Source organism: Macaca mulatta, chromosome 9 (assembly GCF_049350105.2).
Source record: "Macaca mulatta isolate MMU2019108-1 chromosome 9, T2T-MMU8v2.0, whole genome shotgun sequence".
Lineage (NCBI taxonomy): Eukaryota > Metazoa > Chordata > Mammalia > Primates > Cercopithecidae > Macaca > Macaca mulatta.
The window spans coordinates 20,305,875-20,312,613 of NC_133414.1; the positions used below are offsets into that span (position 1 = coordinate 20,305,875).

General features: G+C 41.6%; 1 pseudogene; it reads left to right on the forward strand.

Moving 5' to 3' along the window:
• The first annotated feature begins 3,263 nt into the window (after positions 1-3,263).
• LOC100423825 (apoptosis-inducing factor 1, mitochondrial-like) lies at positions 3,264-6,149 on the forward strand (annotated as a pseudogene).
• The last annotated feature ends 590 nt before the right edge of the window (positions 6,150-6,739 follow it).

Sequence of the window (6,739 nt, forward strand, 5' to 3'; positions counted from 1 at the left end):
AGTCTGTCAGGACAACAGCAGCAAAAGTTTGAGACATTGCTTTTGGGTGGGAGAAAACCCTCCTTGCTGTGCAGAAATCTCTAGAAATGTTGCCCTTTGGGGTTTGAGAGGCTGAGATGATGCAATAAAAAAGAAGCTTTCTTTCTTAAGAAACCTGGGCTGAAAACCAATGCGGCAAGAATAGTGCCAAGGTTCAGCTACGTTTTGACCTCACTTGTCCACCCATATTCAGATTGTGTAGTCATGAAGGGAAATGAGTTTGTCTGTTTATGCCTGTTGGACATTTGTCTCCACAACAAGCTCACTCAGTGATATAAAGGCAAGGATCCTGTGTATCAAGCCATGTCCAAATGTGGTTTTCCAATCAGTGTAAGAGCCCGAGACCCTGGTATGAGAATTGACTAGAAAATTCTACAGACTAATTGTTGTTAATACTTATATATTTAATTACTTAATTTATATACCGCCACGTTCCACAAATGATATGAAGCAACTTAATTATGATATTTATGTAGTTCTTGACATTTCATGTGTTTCAGCAGGTTTTTTGTTAAGTTCGAACAATGAGTCTCTGAGGTCAGTATTAACAGTTCATTTTTACAGCAGGAGGAACTATAGTTCATATAGATTAGTTGACTTGCTTTGCTTTGAGGTAGTTATTAATATTGTCTTCCTACTGGTGGGAAAGTAAAGCTTAAAGGAAAGAAGTAAATTGTTAAAGAAGACACACACGGTTTGAGGTGCTTCTGAGAGGCAGGATTTCCACTCAAATCTACTGACCTCAAAGACTGTCCTTGACCTCAAAGACTGTCCTTAACCCCTATGGTATCCTACCTCCTCAAAATGGAACCGAGTTGCTCTTCTGTTGGTTTTAGCCAGTTTTAAAAAAAAAAAAAAGTCATTCTGTTGATTAGTATTTCTAAACACGATGTTTTCGAACAGGGATGCAATTTACAATTAATTTCAAATTATTTTGGCGATATGAGATACTCCATTTTTATTTCTAAAATATTACTCCATCCAGAGAATGATGCTTGCATTTACTTGTATGATTTTATCCAATAAATGCTAAGAGAAAGTTAACCACAGTAGAAAAACCTCTGCTGTCTTATTTGTGGAGAAATCCTAAGTTGGTGTGAATTAGAAGTCGTAAGTTTTTATTGTTTATTTTTATTCTTTTTGAGACAGAGTCTCGCTGTTGTTGCCCAGGGTGGAGTGCAGTGGTACAATTATGTTACTGTAGCCTCCACCTGCCAGGCCCAAGTGATCCTCTCACCTCAGCCTCTCAAGTAGCTGGGACCACAGGTGCATGTAACCACACCTGGCTAATTTTTTATAGAGATAAGGTTTTGCCCTGTTACCCAGGCTGGTCTTGAACTCCTGAGATCAAATGATCCACCTGCCTCACCCTCCCAAAATGCTGGGATTACAGGCATGAGCCACCATTCCTGGCCTGTAGTTGACTTTTAAAAAGGGATTAGAGTGTTTACTTACTCTGTTTGTCTTGTGCTCTCAATAAATACATTTTCAGCTTGGCAAAATATAGTTGATTACCTGTGACTCTTTATTTTATTTTATTTTTTGAGACGGAGTCTCACTCTTTTTGCCCAGGCTGGAGTGCAATGGTGCGATCTTGGCTCACTGCAACCTCCACCTCCTGGGTTCAAGCGATTCTCCTGCCTCAGCCTCCCGAGTAGCTGGGATTACAGGCATGTGCCACCACGCCTGGCTAATTTTGTATATTTAGTAGAGATGGGGTTTCTCCACGTTGGGCAGACTGGTCTTAAACTCCCGACCTCAGGCGATTGGCCCGCCTTGGCCTCCCAAAGTGCCATTACTGTCAATGGCAAAAACTGCAGTTACTTTTGCACCAACCTAATAAGAAATTATAAGAAGTGACAAGGGAAACTTAACATTGGATGCTATTCCATTTGAAATCTGAAGTTCTTTTGGTGGAGACTAAAAGCCCAAGGTCACTCTGAGAGACATTTTCTGAGAGCTATTTACCATTTATATAGTCAAAGTAAATAATTGAATGAGCTGTCTGCTTTTTTGCTGAATACTATGTAGCCATAAATATTATTTTAACAGCTATTGCTCCTGGCCATATAAGATTATAAGACTCTAACAGACAGATATAAATGAACCTGCAATTCTGCAGCTCAGCCCACCATGTCCTCTAGGGGTTGCTCGAGCATAGCCTCTGTCCTTCTCTATCTGGAGTGGGGTTAGTGGTCCTTGCAATTTTATGCAAACTGCCATTTATTTTCTTTGTTTTATTGATGTCAGGGATGTCAGATTTGAAATGCTCACTGAAGGGGTCCTCTAAGAATCTGAAGCTTGGAGCTAATGGCAGTGCTGCACTAATGCTCTTGTGGATATCGTGAGCATTTCTCTGTGGCCCAGTTGCTGATGTTATCTGGGCAAGGAGCCTCTTTGTGAGTGGCTGAGATCAGCCACTGAGCTGGCATAATTCAGACTCCTACAACAGGTGGCAGCCTTTATCCTTTTTTTTTTTTGGGATGGAGTCTCGTTCTGTTCCCCAGGCTGGAGTGCAGTGGCGTGATCTTGGCTCACTGCAACCTCTGCCTCCCAGGTTCAAGAGATTCTCCTGCCTCAGCCTCCCGAATAGCTGGAATTACAGGTGTGCGCCACCAGGCCTGGCTAATTTTTTTTTTTTTTTTTTCAGTAAAGACAGGGTTTCACCATGTTGGTCAGGCTGGTCTTGAACTCCTGACCTCATGATCCACCCACCTCGGCCTCCCAAAGTGCTGGGATTACAGGCGTGAGCCACCGTGCCTGGCCTCCTTGATCCTTTTTTATATACTTGCAGTCTGCTCTGTAAATGGTTTTTAGGATGGAAAATTAATCCTCCAGTCTCAGTATGTGTACTTGAACCATTCTCACAGACTTCAACTCTGATTGAGATCTTTCCATCTTGCATCAGCTCCACTTCTTTTCTGGAACTCGGTCCTTTATTATTTATATATATTTTTGGCCAATAATCTCCCTAAGATTCTGCCAACAGATGAGATGTAGGTCTTCTCAAAGCTTTTACAACAAGTAGGTGACTAGCTTTGTACTTCCTAATATACAATGTAGACTTTTGCAAGTATGTTGTGAATAATTAAATTAAGAGTATTCCACTATCATTCGGGAAAAAATTAAGTGTAAAAACATAAACATTAGATGGCGTTTGACCCGTTGGTCTGATGTGAATCCAAGGAAACTAAAGGAAGAAGTTCCGAGTAGCAGTTGCTGAAATGTTCTGGTGTGGACACCTTGTGGTGGGTACTTTGAAGGAGAAGCTGGTGCCCTTGGTGCAGATGGTGTGCGTCTGCACCCCGAGGCAGAGAAACTGGCTTCTAGGCAACTTGTTCCAGCAATGGCACAAGTTCTAATTCCTCTAGAACTCCAGATAACATGACAAATGGCTAGCTCTGGAGCACCAGGAGGCAGAACAGATAATTCTGTGTTAAGTCCTTATTGTGGGCTTATCAACAGTAGGAGCTGGTGCATATACCTACACGACTATAAAGGATAACCAAAAAAGATATAATGAAAGAATGCTAGGGTTAGGGCTTACATCAGAAGAGAAGCAAAAAAGGACCATGTTATCTGCTCTAGGTGGAGAGCCAGTTCCTCAAGCCAGCGTACCAAATCATGTCCCTCTCCTGCTCACTGGCGGAAGAACTGCTGCTTTTGCTGCAGCCAGACCCATCTGGGCTTGGGATGCTGGGGCTGGGGTCCTGATTATATCTGAAGATCCTGAGCTGTCATACATACGATCTCCTCTTTCAAAAGAACCATGGTACAAAAGTTGACAAACGGGACCTAATTAAACTAAAGAGCATCTGCACAACAACAGCAACAACAAAACAAACTATCAAGAGAGTAAACAGCCTACTGAAAGAGAGAACATATTTGCAAACTATGCATCTAACAAAGGTCTAATATCCAGAATCTATAAGGTGCTTAACAAATTTACAAGCAATAAACAACCCCATTAAAAAAAATGGGCAAAGGATATGAATAGACACTTTTCAAAAGAAGACACGGCCAACAAGCATATAAAAAAATGCTCAACATCATTAATTATTGGAGAAATGCAAATCAAAACCACCATGAAATACCATCTCACACTGGTCAGAATGACTGTTATTAAAAAGTCAAAAAATAACAGATGCTGGTGAGGTTGCAGAGAAAGGGAATGCTTATACACTGTTGGTGGGGGTGCAAATTAGTTCAGCCAGTGTGGAAAGCAGTTTGGTGATTTCTGAAAGAACTTAAAACAGAATTACCATTCAAGCCAGCAATCCTATTAATGAGTATATACCCAAAGGAATGTAATCCATTCTACCATGAAGACACATAGCACATATATGTTCATTGCAGTGCTATTCACAATAGCAAAGATATGGAATCAATCCAAATGCCCATCAGTGGTAGACTGCATAAAGAAAATGTGGTACATATACATACACCATGGAGTATTACATAGCCATAAAAAGAATGAAATCATGTCCTTTGCAGCAACATGGATGGAGCTAGAGGCCACTATCCTAAGTAAACTAACACAGGAACAGAAAACCAAATACCAGATGTTCTCACTTATAAGTGGGAGCTAAACATTGAGTACATATGAACAAAAAGAAGAGAATAATGCACACTGGGTTCTACTTGAAGGTGGAGGGTGGGAGGAGGGTGAGGATCGAAAAATTAACTATCAGGTATTATGCTTATTACTTGACTGATGAAATAATCTGTACACCAAACCTCCATGACATCCAATTTATCCGTGTAACAAACCTGCATGTGTACCCTTGAACCTAAAATGAAAGTGAAAAACAAAAATTCCAAAAGAACTGTGGTTTTCAGATGACTCAGATGTCACAAAGATGCTGTGATCCAGACAATGGAATGGAAAAAGAGAGAAGCAGTATTTCCAGCCACCTCTTTCTGTGTCTCTGCTCAGGACTTGCCTCACATCGAGAATGGTGTTGTGGCTATCCTCACCAGGTAGAAGGTGGTATAGCTGAAAGTGAGAGGCAACACAGTGAAACTTAACAATGGCTCTCAAATAGCCTATGAAAACTGCTTGATTGCAACAAGAAGTCCTCCAAGAAGTCTGTCTGACATTGATGAAGCTGGATCAGAGGTGAAGAGCAGAGCAACACTCTCTAGAATGATTGGAGACTGTAGGACTCCAAAGATTTCATGGAATTAAAGTCAATTACGGTTATCAGTGGGGGCTTGCTTGGTGGTGAACTGTCCTGTGCTCTTGGCAGAAAGGGTTGGAGCCTTGGGGGCAGAAGTGATTCAACTGTTTTCTGAGAAAGGAAATATGGGAAAGGTCTTCTGCAAATCGCTCTGCAACTGAGCCATGGAAAAAGTCAGATGAGATGGGGTTAAGATGATGCCCATTGCTATTGTGCAGTCGGTTGGAGTCGGTGCAGTGTCAGGTTACTCATCAGGTTGAAAGATGGTGGGATGGTAGAAACTGACCACAGCCATGAGCCTGAAGCGCAGTGTTGAGTTGGTCGAGAACTGGTGGGCTGGAAATAGACCCAGATTTTGGTGGCTTCTGCGTAAATGTAGAGCTATACGCATGCTCAAACATGGGCAGCAGGAGATGCTGCATGCTTCTATGATATAAATCTGGGAGGAGGCGGTTAGAGCACCACGATCATGCTTTTGTGAGTGGAAGATTGGCTGGGGAAAATATAACTGGAGCTGCTAAGTCGTACTGGCATCAGTCAGTGTTCTGGAATGATTTGAGCCCTGATGCTGGCTGTGAAGCTCTTGGCCCACAGTTGGTGCTTTTGCAAAAGCAGCTGCACAAGACAACCCAAAATCTGCCACAGAGCAATCAGGAGCTGTTACCCGATCAGAGAGTGAAACAGAGTACGAGGCCTCAGAAATTACTCTTCCTCCCAGCACCCCTGCAGTTCCAAGGCTCCTCTCCCAGGAGCCTTGGAGGACTACAGCAAAGGTGGCATTTTCCATTCCAGGGACAAAGTGGTTGTGGGGATCATGCTATATGGAACATCTTTAACCGAATGCCAATAGCAAGGAAGACCACTGAGGATGGTGAGCAATCTGAAGATCTTAATGAAGTGGCCAAACTATTCAACATTGATGAAAACTGAAGCCCACAGAGGAACAGACAAGCACTTCAGTGTCCCTGAGAGTGGGTTGCATGGGTAAAAGAGCATTTTTTTTTTAATTCAGCAAACTTACTCTGTGTATGTGAATGTGAATAATCAAGTCTCTTGTGAATATTTTCAACCATGTAGGCAAATTCTTAATTCTCACATCATGAAAAAAATCTGATCCTTCTTAAAAAAATTAAAGAATTAGGAATTAGACATTAAACAATGAAACTTCACAAAAAATGACATTAAAACTTAGGGGTGACCAAGATAACATTTCACAAGCATTTCTTGTAAACCATGTAGTTTTAGGCTTATTGCCAGGCATGTTGGAAATTTGAGTGATTCACATATAATGTCTTTAAAATGGCCATTGGCCTATTTTATTCAGAATATGTTGAATGCAGCTCTTGCCTAAAGATTGGGAAACAGATACGCATTATGAGGGTTGTGTGAGAACCTTCCGTAGGCTTTTGAAGAAACACTGTTCTCAGTATTGACTTTACTTTTGGAATCTAGGACACTGCTGAAATTGCTTAGTGCCAATGACTGGCTGTCTCATCTGGAGTAATCTTTCTCACAATCTT